A 19,844-nucleotide genomic window follows, 5' to 3' on the forward strand; every position below is an offset into this window, starting at 1 on the left:
TATATTTTTAGTTGTCCAGATCATTTCTTTCTATTTTTTGGTAGAGACGGGGTCTCGCTCTTGCTCAGGCTGGTCTAGAACTCCTGACCTTGAGTGATCCACCCACCTCGGCCTCCCAGAGCGCTAGGATTACAGGCGTGAGCCACCGCGCTGGGCCCAAATCTGCTTAATTTTTAATAGACTCGTTTGCTCATCTCTTGATTCTCTCTTTTACTTCATTAAACACATTTAACATACCTATTTTTATAATAGAGCTGATAATTCGGATATCTGAAATCTTCATAGATATGGTCTATCATTGTAGTTTTTCTTTCTGCTTTCTCTTACTTAGGGTAATATTATCTTATGTTTTGTGATTTTTGTTTCTTTGGGAGGTTATACTTTTGGGGAGTCTTTCTGTAATTTCTCTGAATCTGGGATAAGGTTGCATTTCTCTAGGGAGGATCCGTTTAATCTTTGTTTCTCCCAGGGACTTCGTCACTACAGACCAGGTCCATGTGAAGTAGAATTTTCCTTGAGATTTCAGGACACAGATGGATTGCACGGCTGCTGTATGTGGGCTGGTTTATGGCTCAGGGGCTCAGGACAGGCTTCGTGTTTATTTAAACTGTGCACCTAGAACCCAGACTTAGCAAGTAATTACCCAGAGGCCTCAGGGGCAATGATCACACTCACTTCCCTCCTTACCTTCCACTCCCTTTCAGCTCCCTTTTCAAACACTACCTCAAGGGATTTCTCTCTCTTAATTCATCGTCCATTCATTTAAATGTGTATGAATGTGAGATGCAGAATTGTCAGCTAATTTACAATCAGAATTTCAAAATCTCTAATCCATAATATTGTCAGAGATAATAGTGTTCCAAGAGTTGTTTTATGTTTTGTCCTGGGATTTGTATTGTGTTTTTATAGGGCACACAATTAGAATTCCTTTGTGACTGTATTTCTTTTAATGCAATACTGCTCTGGATTGAGCCTTGTGTATCCTAAGTTAACACGTGGATTAGAGCTCAGTGCATGCTGCCTGTGTTCTGACCATTCCTACTTTGCCTTATTTTCCATCTAGGAAGCAATGGGGACTGAGGACTCAAAATGCATCTTATTCATAACTGTATTGGCAGGGGTGTCTTGGTAAACTGACACCCTGAAAGTAAAAAACCCTGAATTTGTAGTGTTTGCCAGCTTCTGCCATGTAATTTCAAAGCTACCAATGGTGTAAAACTCAGCTCAAAAAAATTCCTGGAGTTTTAAGACTGGGTTCTTGTTAGCTGATGGAGTTAGTGCAGCACCCACTGCCACGGCTCCTAACATGGCATGTAACTGAGAAGATGTTCAACAAATACTTGTTGGATGAAAGTACAAAATGACTTTTCAGTACCTTGTGCAGTGCTAAGGACAGTCATAAATTCCTCCTATTTTTTAGATCTTTCAAAGTGGCAACTCGAGTAGAATTGCTTCTATTTCCTGTCCTTCTATCATCTTTCCAGTTCAGGCAGTGACATGACTAAATGCTTTGTTCTTTGACATTTTTCAATTTCCTGTAAGACTGCAAAATTATTAGAATGGGTGTGATAGCTTCAACATGGCGTTGGAAGCAAAGTTTGTCATAAGGGAGTGTTTGGTGCCTCTCTAGGTAACACAACAAGGAAGAGTCGCTGTAATGCAAAAAGCAAATTTTATGTTTTGTGATAATGGAAGAAAAGAAAAACCCCAGAGTTGTTCCCAGGAGTAAGATATAATTGGTTTTATGGATTTTAATATGCACAGTATTCTCGATTGATTGAATTGGCCCAGTTAAATTGACTATTGGATAACAGTATCCAACAACGTCTTAAAAGCATGCAAGTTTAGAGAAGGCTGAGCTGCTTCCAGCTTTAGTGGTCATGGCAGGCTTTGTGAGAGAGAGAACTTTGAGTTGGGCCTCAACGCAGGTACAAGATTTAGCCATGTCAAGTTGGGAAGAGTTTCAGGAATAGAGAAAACCTCTAAAAACCACACCACCTCTCTGTATCTCCTAAATTTACGTGCTTTCCTGGAGAACTGTAAGTGCTGTAACAGTATGTAGATCTATGTACATGAAAATGTCTTAGCTATTGAAGGATAAATAACTTCCCCTTGACAAAGGGGGTAAGAATTAAACTGTTGAAGTCTCTGCTTCTCTTATTCCAATTAATTTAAGTTTTACTTTGGAAGGCACCAAGAATTCTGGAAAGAAATTCCACCATGAAATTTTTATAGCACATTCAATTTTTAAGAAAAATAGCTAAAATAATTTTCCCTTGAAGTTAAAGCCTTTATACTTCAAAGGGTTTGGAGATGTGATTTGATAAGACTGATTCAAAAGTTTGCTTAGAAACTTATGGGGTTTATTACGTGTTCTGTTCAGAGGGCATGGTTCAAAGTTGAACAAAAATTTGAAGGATTCTGGGTTTTCCAGGTTGTTTGAGTTTCAATAACAAACATCTTGAAAGTCTGTCGTAAACACATGATGATTTATCACATCTATTATCTAAAACCAGAAAATTGAAACTCAAATTCCCACTCATCACCTGCCTTCAATCAATCACTAATGTTATTTATCATACCTCCATTACTATTAATACTTCTCATGTCTATCCACTCCCCTTTATCCACTTTACCACGGAGTTGAGGCCACCACCTGTCTTCATGCGGAAACCTATGGGTGTGTCTCTTTACTTGTAGCTTTGCTCTCAACACTTATGATTTGTTTCTGCTGCCTAAAATAGAAAGTACAAGTCACAGCAACCTAAACAAAATGAAGATGTATTTTTTTTACTCAAAGGCAATCTGGAACTAAGACTTCTAGGGTTGGTATGGCACCTCCAGGGACAACAGGATGGACTCTGTTCCTGCCTTGTCATTCTAAGCACGAGGCTTCCATCCTCAAGGTTGCCTCATGATGGCAAGATGCACACAATTGCTACGGCCATCTCATCCACATTCCAGGGAGCAGCAAGGAGGAGGATGACAAGGGCAAAAGAATATGCCATCCAGTCAGTCCCCCTTTGAAGAGCTTGTTCAGAAGCATGGCCTAAAAAACTCTACTTGCAGCTCATGCAGCACCCCTATTTGCAAGGGAGGCCAAGAAAAGTAATTTTCAGATTATAAATACTACTATTCCCAGTGGATGGAGGTTCTGTTAATAAAGGGGAAGAGGAAAAGGGATATCAAGGAGGCAACCTGCAGTGCTTGTCAATGCACCAATCTCTGCTTTGCACTGCAACCTTGCTAAGATGCAAATCGGTCACAGTCATCCCAGTATTGCTCCTTATTATCCTCTAACGTTCCATACACGGCCCTGCATGATCTTCCTCACCTGCTCTATCTCTTGACATTCCCCACCTCACCCTCTGTGCTCTACGCATGGACCCAGGCTCCTCCCCACTCCCCGAGCTTCCCGGACTTGCCACACTCATTTCCTTCCCACCCTCGCCACACCTCTTTGGCTGTTTACTTCTGATTTATCTTTAGGTCCAATTTAGACTTCGTCGGAAGGCTTCTGTGACCACTCAGGGGTGGGTTAGGTATTTATTTCTTTACCCCATTCATGCATTTAGCACATTCTGCTCTATATTTTCCTTTTACTCATTTCTCTCCCAGATGAATTGTGAACTCGTGGAGGTGTGCATGGGAGACTGAGTCCTCTATCTCTGCATCTTCCACACCTAGCACAGGAAGAGCACGTCAGAGCACTTAGTAAATTTTGGTTGAACAAATAAACTGATTAAAGCACGGGTTGTGATGGGATCATTTGTCTCGATGACTCCAGCAATGGTTGCCAGCCCAGGGGTGGGAGCTGCTGGGAACATGGTGGGGAGGTAGGCACAGCCCATCAGAGTTGACTGCTTTTAGCTCCAGATTCCTTAGTTTACATACGAAGTTTATAGAAACTATGAAAGATGAACAGACTTTTTTTGCATGGCTCTCAGAAGATGAATCCATATCAGGGATTACTTACGTAAGAGTAGAGTTTGAGATAGTTCGTGGCTCATAAGGACCATCTGGGAGTCCTGCAGGCAGGTCTCTTGACCTAAGCATGTGATATATAAATTTAAATTTTACTAATGATGTTAAACTATGGAAATGTCTTCAGCATCTCATGAAAGCAGTATCATTTTTCCTACCAATTCTGCTACGTTAGGTTATAGGATCTAGTCTTTGCTCAGGACCAAGGAATTGGTGGAAGGCGGGTTCCTGCCACCCTCTGAGAACACGGGGCCTTGTATCCAGACCAAGGCTGGAGAACAATGAATGTGACGCGCCCCCATGTGGATTGTGAAGGCATCACACCCTGAAGGCACTTCCCCAGAGCCACTTAGTATTTGAATTTTAGGTATTTCTGCTGAAGAAGATAAAGTTATAAGAAGGAAAAAACCCAGCTCTGATTACCAAGCCATGCAGTATTTTAAAGAAACCACTAATATCACTGGTCAAACAACTGAACACCCACTGTTTCAGAACTAAGCCCTGTGTCTGGCATAAAGGAGATGTTCAAAAAATATTTATTGAATGGAGGAATGAATGATTTCGTGGTACCAATTAGACATTTTAATAAATGGATCACATAATCTTTCTCTGCTGAAGAGGTCCCCAGACTGGGAAGTTTAAGAAACCTGCATCATCTAACAAGGCCCAACTGTGCCTATCTTGTATTTTTGTCTTTAACTAACCTATTAGAAAGATATGGTTGAAAGTCTAATTTTATTATAGGTTTCATAAGTTTAACCTTAGTTCTTAGTACCTTTGTGTCATCTTGGTGTCTGAGAAGTTAAATCAGGTGTTTTGTAACATGGCTTAATTGTACTTCTCCATTTCCTGTGGAGAAATCGTTTTATTATAGGTAGAAGGTTCATGGCCAAAGAACAAGAATTGTAAGACAAACTAGAATCTAATGAGCATATTCATCATGGTATCTATAAATGCATACATTTAACTTCCAGTTACCTACCCTAATAAAGGGAGGGGCTGTTCATATAATGATTTGGCATAAAGAAAAAATATTTGAAATAAAAACTGAAGTCAGATTTCAACCATTTGGAATTTATGATCACATAGAGTAGATGTAAAATTTTATGTGAAAATTTTAAATACGCTATTTCAAATAGGCTTATCAGTTTGTTAAAGATTTTCTAGTTGAATCTCTCTGGGGAGCCCCTTTGGAGTTGTTGGTAGAAGTTATTATTATACTCCAGAAAGCATAAAGCTATGTATCTTGAAATATCTATAATTCTGCTGAAACTTCTTTATAATTATGCTGAATTAATAAGATTTTCTCTTGTCTTAGAAAGCATGATAGGATTTTCAGAGGCAGCAAATTTATCATTCTGTATTTTTTTTGGCATAGGCTAAATATTAAAATTATTTGACCTTCCTGGGGTATTCCAGGTGACCTGGGCAAGGGACCCTGATGACCTCTTCATTGATAATTGTTCCATTCACATTTCTTAATTGTTCTTGGGGTCTGTGTAAGTACTAAGAGCAATGCTAAGTCACAATATTACTCATAGGAAAATATATCATTTTAACTGGCCAACCCGCCTAATTAAGGGAAGAGAACTGGATCTTTTCTTAGGAGAGACTAAAATCATATTTAAGAGCCCTTCAAGCGTTCAGAGGAATCCTGTTTGATGTGGCTGGAGGAGTGTAGGTTCAAAGCAGCTTTGTTCTCCTCAGCCTGGCTCGCTCTGGACACCCCAGAGCATCAGCCTAAACAGTTTCCAGTTCCCTAAACCCACTGCCACCTCAGTCACTGCAGAAAAGGGTCTCAGAGGCAGGACGCGGCATCATTAGACAAGGTTAAAAAGCTGTTAGTGATGGTGCAAAGGTAAGAACCAGGATTCCAGAATGGTTCTCTTTTCACAAATTTTGCTGCCAGTTCTTTACCCCCATAGCAATATTTGTCAAAAAACAGGCCTGGCTTTGAAGTAGGTAAACTGTTTAATCACTTTAAGGCAGTGGTTCACAACTGGGGTCAATTTTGCCCCCCAGGAAACATTTGGCAATGTCTGGAGACACTACTGGCATCGAGTGCCAGGGACGCTGCCAAATATTCTACAGGGGACAGGACAGCCCCCATCACAAAGAATTATGTGGCCTCAAATGTCAATAGCACTGAGGTGGAAAAACCCTGCTCTAAGCTTTGGTTTCTTCCTTAGCAATGTGGAAGCAACAGTGCTTCCTTAATAGGGGGATTGAGAGGATTCAATGTGATAATGAAAGTAATGCTCTTAGTTAGGGTGTTTAGTAATAGACGCCTGCTAGGAAATATGGTGGGGCATGAATAGGTTGCCCACTGTCACGCAAACTCCCTTTGACCGTTGCTGGCTTCGTGCAGCCGAGTGTTTCTTTTCAGGTACACGTTCACCATACCATGACCTTTCTTATACAGATGCTCCTTGATTTATGGGGCTATGTCCCATAAATCCATCATAAGTTGAAAATGCATTTATCAAATAATGTACCTAGCCTAATGAACATTATAGCTTCACCTAGCCTAACTTAGAAGTGGTTGGAACACTTAGCCTACGGTTGAGCAAAATCATCTAACACAAAGCCTATTTTATGAAGAAGTGCTGAAGATCTCATGTAATCGACCACTCTACTGAAAGTGGAAAACAAAATGGCGGTGGGGTACTCGAAGTACAGTTTCTACCGAATGTGTATCACTTTCACACCATCGTAGAGTTGAAAAATCGTCAAGTCAAACCATAAGTCAGGGACCATCTGTATATGACTTGTCATGTTTTAGGATCTTTATTTTTTTAGGTCTTTTATTTGGTAGGCAGGAGGATTTATCAGGTTACTGTTTCAGGCAGCAGTGTTGGGGTGGATGTGAAGTATCCGCTTGTATGCGGGTGTTTTTCTACTGTCCTTATGTGTGCACGATAGCCCGAATCCCTGGCAACAAGGCTTTTATGGCATTTTCTTCTAGCATTCAGAATTAAGAGAACCCTGAGGCCAATCTAATTCTGTACTAGGTAATCTGGATTTTCTACCTGGACTTATAAAATATTTACCTTTTGCTTGAAATAAAAATAATTCCCCAGAATATGTTTGCCTGCTTTTCTTTTTCATTAAGAGTTTGGGAACTTGATGGGACCATAAAGCTTAAGATGGTATTTGGCCAGGGTAACATTTTTATATATCTTAATTGACATAATAATGTGCATATTTACGGGGTATATAATGATATTTCGATATTTAAAACAATGATCAGATCAGACTCATTAGCATATCTATCATCTCAAACATTTGTATTGGAAACATTCAATATCTTCTATTAATAGCTATGTGAATTAATGTGATATATTACTGTTAACTCTAGTCATCCTACAGTGCTAGAGGAGTAGATAAAGAAAATGTGGCATATATACACAATGGAATACTATTTAGCCATAAAAAAGAATGAATCCTGTCATTCAAGGCAACTTTCTAAAAATAGTAGCTTTGCTGAGATATAAATCACACATCAACATTCCACACATTAAAGTAGTCAATGGTTTTTAATGTATTCAGGGTAGTGCAACCATCATTATAATCAATTTTAGTATAATTTCATACCCCTCAAAACCCCATACCCATTAGCAGTCACTCTTCATTCCTCACTCGACACCCACTAATGTACTAAAGTAGTCCCCCTTATCGGCAGGGGATAAGCTACAAGTCCCCCAGTAGAGGCCTGAAACAGCATATACTACGTTTTATCCAATACCTATATACCTCTGATGAAGTTTAATTTGTAACTTAGGCATAGTAGGAGATAACAACAGTAAAACTAACAATAAAACAGAACAGCTATAACACTATGCCAGCACCACTACTCATATGCTTTGGGGACATTGTTAAGCAACATAAGGGCTGCTTAAACCCAAGTACTGTGATTTCTCAACAATTGATCCAATAACTGAGACAGCTACTAACTGACTAGCAGGTGGGTGGTGTTGACAGTGGGGACGTGCTGCACAAAGGGAGGAGCCACACCCCAGGCACGGTGGAGCCGAACTGCGAGAGGTTTTTATCATGCTACTCAGGATGGCGTGCAACTTAAAAGTTATAACTGTTTATTTCTGGAATTTTCCATTTAATATTTTTGAGCCATGGCTGACTGTGGGTAACTGAAACCACAGAAAGTGAAACTGTGAATAAAGGGGACTATTGTACTTTTTTCCTCTATAGATTCGTTTATTCTAGATATTTCATATAAACGTAATCATAAAACGTCTTTTGGGACTGATTTCTTTCACTTATCATAATATTTCAAGATTCATTCATACTGTAGCATATATCAGTACTTCATTCATTTTTATGGGCAAATAATATCCCATCGTGTGGCTATTCCACATTTGGTTTATTCATTCATCAGTTGACAGGCATTGGACTCATTTCCACTCTTTGACTGTTTTGAGTAATGTTGCCATGAACATTCTTATACAACTTTTTAGTGTAGACATGTTTTTATTCCTCTTGGGTACATACCTAGAAGTGGACTTACTAAGTCATCACTCTGTTTATTTAACATTTTGAGGAACTGCCAGGCTGTTTCCCAAGCCAGCGGCATCATGTCACATTCCCACTAGCCATATACGTGGGCTTCAGGTTCCCCACCACCTCACCGACTCTTGCTGTTACCTGCCTTTTGGATCATAGCCATCCTATGGGTATGAAGTGGCAAGGGAATTTTTAAAACAGGTATTTTATTGTCATTTTTCTTCCATTTGCTCTGTTCCTTCTTTTTGTTCTATAAACCCTTCTGTTTACTAATCATCTTAATCTCTTTATCCTTTACCTGTAAGGCCTACTATTCTCCAAGTGAACTGCTAAATATTTTGATGTTTTGCATATCTAGCTACTTAATTCTTATAGGCATTAGATCAATTTCTATCCATACCCCAGGCCCCTTGACTCTTCAGTGTTTCATCGGCAAGCAACTTGGTTGACCCTTTCAAAACTACTAGTTTCATAGGTCAAAATGATCAAACATCAGCAATTTTATACAGTTTCAACCTAATGTTCTGATTTCACAGTTCTCTCCTTCCATATATAATGTCCTTTTGAGTGATTTGGAAAGAGTGATCTACAGATTTGTAAGAATTGTCCTGTGATTCCTGGAGGAGCCTTTTCGTAGTACGATACTTGATTCCTCAGGAGATCCCTGGATTACTGAGTCTATTGGGATCTGGAGATTTTTTTTCTTTGCTTGTTCTTTAAGAGGTAGATTATTTTTAAATTTTATGTTACAGTTTGTGATGGCTTTTCCCAAGATTGTAGGGGGTCCTGTTCAAACTATTTAATCCTTGGCAAAGAGAAACAGGGAAAACTCATTTTCTCTAGTTTCGTTTTGCTTTGGTTTTGTCTCACCAGGGATTGTGAGAGGACGGATGAAACTGCATTGTGCGTTTACAGCTTTGCTGAGCACTTTCCTCCTCCTCACCTTGTGCCCCGGCGGCTATTGCCCTGAGAAGGCCCAGAAGTTCTCTACAAGGTTGGGTTTCCTCTCTTGCTGTCTGATCCTTGACTCTCTGTGTCCTTGGACCATGGCCTGGGGACTGTAAGGGTACTTGTGTCTGGCCAGAGCTGTATCTTCAAAGGGAATTGTGAACGAATCCTGAAGAAATGATTGCTGAGGCTGGGGGATGTAGCTCCCTCTCCCAACTTATGTTTATTTTGGCTTCTTCCTGTGACAACTTGCAGACCCTCGACACCCTCTGAGAAGAGGCTCGGGTCTTTCAGAGTCATCGTAATAGAGAACCCACAAGACAAGCAGAACTGCTTCTGCTAATACTGCTGGTCCACACATTGCATGTCTTTGGATACATTATTGTGCTAAAAGGTCTTTCCATATAGGGCCTAGAAGGGAAGAAAAGACAGGAGGTAAAGAGAATTCACATGCTCATCCCACCCCGTCAAGTTAGCCTGGGCACTATGCTGTGTGTCCATCTGCCATCCTCAGCCTGCCCTCGTTTAGGTCCCTGTGCAGGGGCAGTGTGGTGGGAGGGTGGGAGCTGAGGCGGGCAGCACATTATATGCAGGGCTCTGGTGAAGTTCCCAAAGTTCTCCCAACTGTGTCCAGTGTGCCCCTTTTGTCCAGCACCAGCTGGTAGGATGTAAGCCTATATCAGTGTCTGGCAAGACCTTTAGCAGGAAGTAGCATAAAGGAGGGATGCGGTGGGAGAGTGTGCCCACTTAGTTGGTGCTCACATATTTTCTTTTTTAACTGTCTACACCAAGCAAACCTTGAAAGCAGGCATGTGGCCAGAGCTGCTTCTCTCTGTCATAGCTCACGAAGCGCTTTATCTGGGCCCTACCAACTACCCATGGCCTGGTCTGCTACTGCCCTCAGCATCAAAGCTGTGGGTTTCCTTTTTCCTCCCCTTTTTTTTCTCAGGGTCACTGGTGGAAATGCTTCCTTGCCGATGGAGTCCTACTCTCCAACCCAAGTTTAGCTATGTGCTGGGCATCATAGATCAGTATTTCTTTTTTTAAAGAAATCTCATCTACTTTGCGATGGTTAGTTTTGTGTTTACTTGAGTAGACTAAGGGTTGCCCAGATATTCGGTCAAACATTATTCTGAGTGTATATATGAGGGTGTTTTGGATGAAATTAACATCTAAATAAGTAGACTGAGTAAAGCAAGTTGACCTTCCTAATGTGGGTGGACCACATCGAATCAGTTGAAGAAGCCTTGAATAGAACAAAAAGGCTGACCCTCCCAAGAGGAAGAGAGAATTCCTCTTTCCTGACTGCCTTCAGACTTGGACATTGGCTTTTGCCAGCCTTTGGACTGGAATTAAAATATCAGCTCTTCCTAGATCTTGAACCTACTGGCCCTTGGGCTGGAATTACACCATTAGCTCTCTAGAAACTCCCAATTACTGACTTGCACTGAAGATCTTGGGACTTGTCAATCTCCATAAACGCATGAGCCAATTCCTTGTAATAATCACATCATACGAGTGTGTGTGTGTGTGTGTGTGTGTGTGTATGTGTATATGTAAAAAAAATCTCCATACAACTGCTTCTGTTTCTTTGGAGAGCCTTGACTAATCCATGCTTCATGTTGTCCAGAAGTCCCTCAACGTTTCTTGTTCTGTTTTCATCTTCTTATTTGTTAATGCTTCTATAGATGTTCTTATTTTGTATCTCCTTGGCCATTCTAATGAGTTTCTTGGAGGGAGGTGAGATAAACACATGAGCTCAAATCTCTGCCTTGAACCTAGAGTCTATGAGTTTCCAGAGCAGAGAAGAAGTCATCCTTTCTCTGTCCCTGGGAGCTCCTTCATGCCAGCACACCTCCCCCAACCCCCGCCCCAGTCCTTTCCTCCCAAGTCACGACATGTTTTCTCTCCTTCCTTTTCATTGCAGTCTGTACTCTGGGCCTCTTTAAAAAATATCTCCATTTTTGTGCTTTTTGGTAGTTAAATGCCAGCCATGTCTCTCTTCAAAGCCTGTCATTTTCCTTTTTATTCCACTCACTGACCCTGTAAATGGCATTTGATGCACAAGAGCTGGAACAGTCATTAGCTTAAAATGGCCTTTTTTTTTTTTGAAAAAAATCTTTCACAGCTCTGAATCGTATCTTAAAAAAAAAAAAAAAAAAAAAAAAAAGGGCACCCTACAGTAAACTCTCTCAGTGTCTGTGCCTGGTCCTGCTGGGTTTTGATTGCACAGAAAAGCAGAGGAACATCGGGTAATGTGGCTGTGTGCGTGGTTAGGTGAATGACCAAAGGTCCCTCCAGCCCTAAGATTGCAGGATCCTAAGATAACTATTAATTGTTTTTCCTGTTCTTGTAAAGATAATCTTCCTTCTGAAGTTTTAAAAACCAAGCTTCTATATCTTTCCTGTTCATTAAGTTTAAGCAGAATCATTGGAAGAACTGAACACAAGGGAAGGTCTAATTGAAGCCTCATGCTTACTGAAGTGAGTTAGGCTGCATCTTGGAGGTATCACTAACTGATTATGTTGAAGTTTTCCCCCAGCCTGGAGCAAGATATACCTAGGTCAGTGCCATCTGGCATAATACAAAGGGGTAATGGCAATACGACCAGATGACTTAGTTCATTTGTGATGCTATAATAAAATACCTTAGACTGGGTAATTTATAAAGAACAGAAATTTATTTCTCACATTTACGAAGTCTGGGAAGTCCAAGATTAAGGTGCTGGCAGGACTGGTGTCTGGTGAAGGTTGCCCTCTGCTTCCATGATGGTGCCTTGTTGCTGCATCCTTTGGAGGGGAGGAACACTGTGTCCTCACATGGCAGAAGGGACAAAAGGGGTAGACATTCTGGTGAAGCCATTTTATAATCCCATCCATGAGAGCTCCATTCTCATGGCTTGATCAGCTCCTAAAGGCCTCACCTCTTCATACTGTTACACTGGAGACTAAGTTTCAACATGAGTTTTGGAGGAAACATCATCACGCAAATCATAGCACCAGGTTGACCCTATTCTGTATTGGGGCCCATCTGGGTTACTTCACCTTGCATGTTGTTTAGGACATACCAGCTGCAAGTATCCTGAATGAACCCCTATGTGGAACAAGGGCACCCCATCTCCTCTGTCCGTATTCAGGGTGTTCTAACAGATCCCATTCCATTTCAAAATTAGTATCCATTAACCAATCTTTTACCCTTTTAGGGACACAGAGGGCCTTTAGAAGTTATGTGGTCCTGGGGTATTGCTCTGCCTAAGACTTACATAACAATCAAACTATTGTCAAATTGCATGGTGACACACACATTAGTGACCCATAGTGTATGTGAGGACAAGCTGTATTGAGCACACCTTAAGAGCAGGAAAGTACAGAGCACATGGCATCCCCCAAGTCCCAATATTATTCCTCAGAGAGGTGTGCTTGGGCAACAGAGCTGGATTTGCACTCCAATTAAAAAACACCTTCCTGCCACCAACTTACATATGTATATGGTAGATTAAGATGGAGTAGGGAATGCCTACTTTTCTATGAAACAAGGGGGATTCCTGGCCCAGAAAATAATCTGTTACTCAGGTGCTTAGTGAGGGATTTTGAGTATCAATGTTGCTGATAGAACATTTCCTTTCACAAGCTGGTTCAGACCAGCTGAACAAACTTGCCCCCTGTCCATTAGAAAGGGCCTTCCCACCCTGTGGCCATCAGAGAACAAAGGATTGTCCTTCCTCAATCTGCTTCATAACCTTCAGGACTCATTAAAAATATAAGCTTCCTCATTGAGAAAATAAGATTTTACATGGAGCCTTCGAAGCTTGCTGACAGCATTGGAGGAGTCACTGTACAATGAGAGAAGTCTCAAAACATAGAGCCCATCACAGGGATTTGAAGAAATTTTCTGAGCCAACCTACCATAGAGCCCAGGTTAACCTAAGAGGAGAAAATCCCAAAGTATAGACTGAGAAAGAGCCTGGAGCCACCTAGCCTGATCCTGAGATGGTCCCAGGTTGAGAAGCAGATGTTTTCCACAACACATATTCCATCCAGGACTACATGGCTGTCCACATGACCTAGCAGGAGAGTTGAAGCTGTCCTGTTCAGGATTGAGGTTCTAGTTGGCTCTGTGGTTCTGAATAATCTGCTTTAGGGTAACCAGCAGGTTGCAGATCATGTCTTGGCCTCATAAGTGCCAATCCAAGTCCAGAATGGTCACATACAATGGTGAAACTCTGTTTCTTTAATACTATAAGGAAGATACCATGCTGGTCCCAAAAAACCTTAATGACAGGTATTCTGGAGGATTCTGTGTCACTATGAATACTATAGAGCTATTCCAAGAGTGAGAGAGGTGTTATTTCTAGAAGGCAGTGTATGCTAGTTGTCTGTATAAAAGACAAGTCTAAAGGTGGGATACACAAAGGGCACCACATAGATTTGAGGTAAAATTCCACGTCCACTTGGCAAGGACAATTCTCCATTTGGGAGGATGACTTCTGTCCTTGCAGGGCAGAGTGATGGAGTGGAGAACACCGCCACCAGGTCCCTTGGGGATAGTTCCCAAGACTGCTGGGTGGTGAGGTGGCAGAATGGGAGCACCATGCCACACCCAAGAGGGGGAAGAAAGTTGAACGTGATGAGCATGGCTAACCAGGAAAGCACTGAAGAGAATGGAGGAAACAGGAACACTGAATTTTGACAGCCTTTAGTGATCTCCTCAGAGTCACTGGGAATAGGATCCAGTAAGGTCACTAAAGCTCCATCAGATGAGGGATGACAAAGTGTCCAAGTAAGTTTTCACTGTGAGGTACTGCCTGGGACAGTTTATAAGACTATTCAGGGGTCTCTGTTTAAATAGGCAACACACCATTTGTCTTCTCCCTATTGTTTCTGTGTGCACCTTTCACTTTCACACGGATCTGTCAGTTCCCTTATATCTTCCATTATTTGCAGTTTGGCACCTGTTCAGTGTCTAGGTTTTATTTTTTTCATTTCCTCTATTCATGAGCCATAATACCTTATCTTTGCCGATGGCCCCTAACACCTCCTGGTATTTACACCCTGGTGTATGTAGTTCCTTCCTACACTGAATCTGTGTCTCTTTAAAAACAGAATTCAGTGAAAGTGATAGGTGACTTCAGGGCTAGGTCATGAAGTCACTGTGGCTTCCACCTTGCTTCCTCTTAGCCTCCTTGCTCTGGGGAAAGCCAGAAATCTCAGGCATTTCTGTGGAAAGGCCCAAGTAAAGAAGGATTGAGGCTTCTGACCATTTTTGACCGTTGCCCCAACACCAACTTGCTGGCCTGTGAGTAAGCCGCCTTAGAAGTGGATTCTCCAGCCTATTTAAGCCTTCAGATGATTGCAGCCCTGCTTGAGATATCACTGTGACCTTACGAGAGACCTTGAGCCAGAACCATCCAGCCACGCTGCTCCTGAATTACCCCCAGAAATAGTGAGAGGTAATAACTATTGTTTTAAGCCAGTACGTTTTGGAATGATTTATTATGCAGCAATAGTTAACTAATAGGAACGATGACATGAGCACAGAGGTAAGGGACAAAGTCAAGGTCAACTACTCCAAGGAATTCACAGGACTGAGATCTAACCGAGGAACTGGGAACACGTGCTTGACTAGATTTCAGAATCGCTATGGACCAGTGACTCCCGTGCACCTCTCATTTTCCCCGTCAGTGGAAAAGTGGTTGTCCCATTATCTATTCAGTGAGTTGGGGCAGGAAACTTGTCTTTTTGACTCGTAAGTGTTGAGCTAGAGAGAAGCTGTACTTGAGGAACGTACTCAAGGAACCACAGCGGAGAAGCGCCGTCCACACCTATGGATGATCACGATGGATGATGAGCCTGAGCCTGATGCTGGAATGAAAAAAACTTATGGGGGATCTTAGGCAGGTTTGAGTGTATTTTGCATGTGGAGGAATGTAGATAATTTGTAGCCAGTGGACAGATGATGGTGGTTTGAAAATATATCCACAAATTCTTTGAATTCACACAAGAAGTGGAGTTTAATTCTCCCACCCTTTAAATATACGTCGGCTTTAGGTACGTCTAATTACTAGAAGGCAGTGAAAGTGCTGGCATGTGACTTATAAAGCTAGGTGAGAAAAGAATAATAGAGTTCGTGTCTGGCTCTCACTCTGTACTTTTGCCCTTGGAACTCAGCCACCAACTTGTGGGGAAGCCCAGACCACATAGAGCAGTCACACGTAGGTTTTCTGGTTAATAGCCCTAGCTGCGATTCCAGTCAACAGGCAGCAACAGCTTCCAGACCTATGAATGAGGAAGCTTTCAGATGATTCTGGACTCTAGTCTTTAGCTCTCACAGTTGATACTAGGCGGAGCAGAGACTGAACTATCCCACCCATGTCCCGCTCCAATTGTAGATTTATAAGCAAAATAAATGTGGTCACTGTTAAAAAACACTCAGCATAGGAGTCGTTTGTTATGCAGCCAAAGTAACTGGAACAGGATCCTCTGTCCTTCCTGTCTGATTCCCCTGCTTTTTCTTCCTGCATAGAAGCCTGAGACACATTCTGGGGCCCCTGTCATTTTTCCTTTGAGGGAGGGGTAATATCCTTTTCCCTCAGTGAAAAGAGCAGACGCAAAGCCATTGTCCATTTGGGAAGGGCATGCCTCTGTAGGAAATCATCTTACATTGTCTGCATCAAAGGTGGATTGTCAGGTATTCTCTTTTGATGCCCTAATTTTTATATAACCATGTTAACATAGCAACCATCTCAAAGTGGCAGCTATCTCAGTGAGGTAATCAAATTTATATTTATAATCTAATGGATATCTCCCAATGGGGGTATGGTATAGACACGCATCACTTAACAATGAGACATTCTGAGAAATGCATCCTTAGGTGATTTTGTCATTGTGTGAACATCATAGAGTGTACTTACATAAACCTAGATGGCACAGCCTCCTACATACCTAGGCTATGTGGTACAGCCTATTGCTCCAAAGTATTTGTGTATCTACACATAGAAAAGGTACAGTAAAAATACAGCGTAAAAGATAAAACTGTGCACCTGTATGGGGCACTTGCCATGATTGGAGCTTTCAGGACTAGAAGTTGCTCTGAGTGGTGAGTGAATGCGAAGGCCGAGGATGTTATTGAACACGACTGCAGACTTTATACACACTGTACACTGAGGCTACACTAAATTCATAACAAAAATTCTTCAATAATCTTAGCTTACTGTAACTTTTTTACTTTATAAACTTTAACTTTTTGGCTCTTTTATAATAATACTTAGCTTAAAACACAAACACATGGTACCACTGTCTCAAAATATTTTCTTTTGTTATATCCTTATTTTGTAAGCTTTTTTATATTGAAAGCTTTTTTTCTTTTTAAACTTTTTGTCTGTTAAAAACTAAGACATACACACATTAGCCCAGGCCCGTACAGGGTCAGGATTATCAATATTACTGTCTTCCACCTCCACATCTTATCCCACTAGAAGGTCTTGAGGGGCAATAACATGCATGGAGCTGTCATCTCCTATGATAACAGTGCCTTCTTCTGGAAACCTCCTGAAGGAACTGCCTGAGGCTGTTTTACAGTTAACTTTTTTTTTTTTTAATAAGTAGAAGTGCTCTAAAATAATGACAAAGTATGGTAAGTATATAAACCAGTAACATAGTCATTTATTATCATTATTGAATATTATGTACTGTGTGTAATTGTATACTTGGTCCTATGCTTACATACGACTGGCAGCGCAGTAGGTTTGTTTACTCCAGCATCACAGAAACAAGTAATGCGTCGTGCTAAGATGCTATGATGGCTACGATGCCACTAGGCAGTAGGGACTTTTCAGCTCCACTATATTGTGAGACCACCATCATATATGTAGTTCATCATTGACTGGAATGAGATGCATGTCTGTATTCCCAAATCCACCAAGTTCTTGATCAAGAACTGGACAGAAATAGCCTTCCCTAGCATTATTAATCAACTCAGACAAATAATTCTCTGCTGTCTAGACAAGGGTCATATGTTATTTTCCCTATTGCTTATTATGCAATTTCATTCAATAAAACTAATGTCATCCCTTCTTCATGCAAAAGAATATCACGGGCCTTCAAGGCCCCCTTGGCATTCCTGGAGTGACAACAGCATTCCTGGAGGGACCCAGCGCTCATCCTATGGAATCTGGTACCTCCTTCCAGCGATGCCCCCTCAGTTCCCTGCACAGTGTGCCACAGGGTTGCTGGTTTCAAACTGCATCCATGGCTTCAGTAACAGCCATTCTTTTTTCCTTCGTGGAACAACTTTTATTAAAAGGGGTACAGCAGAGAAAGATGAAGATTTTCTTGTCTCCTTTGGTGCTTAAAAAAGAATAATCTTGAAATCAGAAGGCTGCAGGTTCCCCACCCCTATACTAATGCCACTGATATCTGCTGGAGGCTTTGCTGGGGGAGGGGAAAATGGACAGAGGTCCACATGGACATCAAGGATCAAAGGGTAGTCTCTCCTCACAGAAAACGAGATTCTTGAAGCAGTGGCATTGCTTATGTTGGGATTCAATGAACAGGGGGCAAAGGACTGCTCAAAGCACAGGCCAGGTGAGGGTACTGTTTACCTGGGGTAGGTTTCCCTGCCAAGCCCATCCAGGACATTTCCTGAGATCCCTCAAATGCTTCCTAAGGGCCCTTCTTTCCCTCTCCGCTGACCAAGATGGGACCTCAGTGTCCTCAACCGCTTTGTGTGTCAGTTTGAGTGACGTATGTATTGAGCTGTCTTTGTTCTTATCTCAGCTGTGTTGAGTCTATTGAGGGGCGTCAAAGGGCATTTTAAATCCCATCGTGTTTGTCGTTTCTAGTATTTCCATTTGATCTTTTCTTATAGTTTCCATCTCTTCTGAAATTAACCATCTGGTTTTCCATGGCATCTACCTTTCCCACTAGATCATTTGACATTAATCAGGGTTATTTTAAATCCCCTAATAGTTCCAACAACATCTGTGTCATAGCTGAATCTACTATTGATTGTGTGGTGTTTTTCTTGATGCTGCATAACTTTTTGTTGAAAGTCAGATACCTTGAGTAAGAAAGCAGAGACGACAGTAAATAAGTCTGGGAACGAGAATGTTTCCTTCCGCTGGGTAATTACCAGATGGAGGTGGAGCCAACCTAGGCAGGAGTTAAGCTCACCTGCCCCTACCTATAGGTCAAACAAGCACAGTTTCTCACTCATCCTTATGAACAGAGGTTTTGTTCTGTTTTTGTTCCTCAGCTGTGATGGGTTTTACCAGTTCCCTAAGGGCACAGTTTGCTGCTCTGCCTCGGTGGCTGAAGCTTCTTGTTCGATAGGCAAATAGAAGAGAAGGTCCAAAGGGGGGAGCTTCACATCCTTCCCCCCAGTGGCTACAGTTCCCACGAGAAATGCTTTATTAAAACTCTTGCTTTGCCTCCAATATCTTTGTGAGCACTCAGTGAGATGGGTGGCAGTAATCTGCAGGTGGCTGTGAATTCCTTTATGTCTCATGGGGGCTCTCTCCCTAGCCCACATTTGATCTTTAGTAACTGGTTAAAAATACTAGCTGAACTCTTCTTCCTGGTGTCTGGCAATGTCTACCCCAGTTAAGAAGCGCTCATGACCCAGGTCTCTTTAAAGGAGATTGCGTTTCCTTAGATTTTTGTTGCCCTGAAACTTCATCTTTCCCATAGGTTCAAGATGCATTGTCGATGTCACGATAGTCTGGCATTTTTGTTGTCCTTGTTGCTGTAAGGATTAGAGTGATGTTCTCTCCATCTTTCTACATCCTCAGAAAAAGCCAGAAGTCCCTCCTACTTCTTTTAAATGAACCGACACAAGCTATGGATATCTTCCCCAATAAAAAGCAAACCTCAAGAATCACTTTATGAATTAAGTCTTTAATGGTATATCATGCTGCATAGTATTAATTATATAAAGACATAATACTTCAGATAAAAAGTATTTAAAGTATATTTCTTGACCCCTTAGTAGGTGGTTCAGTCAGTTATTGGCTATTATTTCCTCAAGGTGAATTTTTTCCTGTAAGTACCCAATGTTAATGTTATTTTTAGCTTATATTCTTCTTGCCTAGTTCATTGTGTATTCCAGGCTGGGCATAGTGGCTCATGCCTGTAATCCTAGAGCTCTGGGAGGCCAAGGCGGGAGGATCGCTTGAGGTCAGGAGTTCAAGACCAGCCTGAGCAAAAGCGAGACCCCATCTCTACTAAAAATAGAAAAAATTTGCCAGGTGTGTGGGTGCAAGCCTGTAGTCCCTGCTACTCAGGAGGCTGAGGCAGGAGGATTGCTTGAGCTGAGGAGTTTGAGGTTGCTGTGAGCTAGGCTGATGCCACAGCACTCTAGCCCAGGCAACAGAGCAAGACTCTGTCTCAAAAAAA

The 19,844-nt window shown here is 41.6% G+C and overlaps 1 pseudogene; it reads right to left on the minus strand.

The window, feature by feature from the left end:
* The window catches only part of LOC105809819, a 124,067-nt pseudogene that overhangs the window by 65,093 nt on the left and 39,130 nt on the right, over nucleotides 1–19,844 (minus strand).

The sequence above is a fragment of the Propithecus coquereli genome, unplaced genomic scaffold (genome assembly GCF_000956105.1).
Source record: "Propithecus coquereli isolate 6110/MARCELLA unplaced genomic scaffold, Pcoq_1.0 Scaffold20, whole genome shotgun sequence".
In the NCBI taxonomy this organism is placed as follows: Eukaryota; Metazoa; Chordata; class Mammalia; order Primates; family Indriidae; genus Propithecus; species Propithecus coquereli.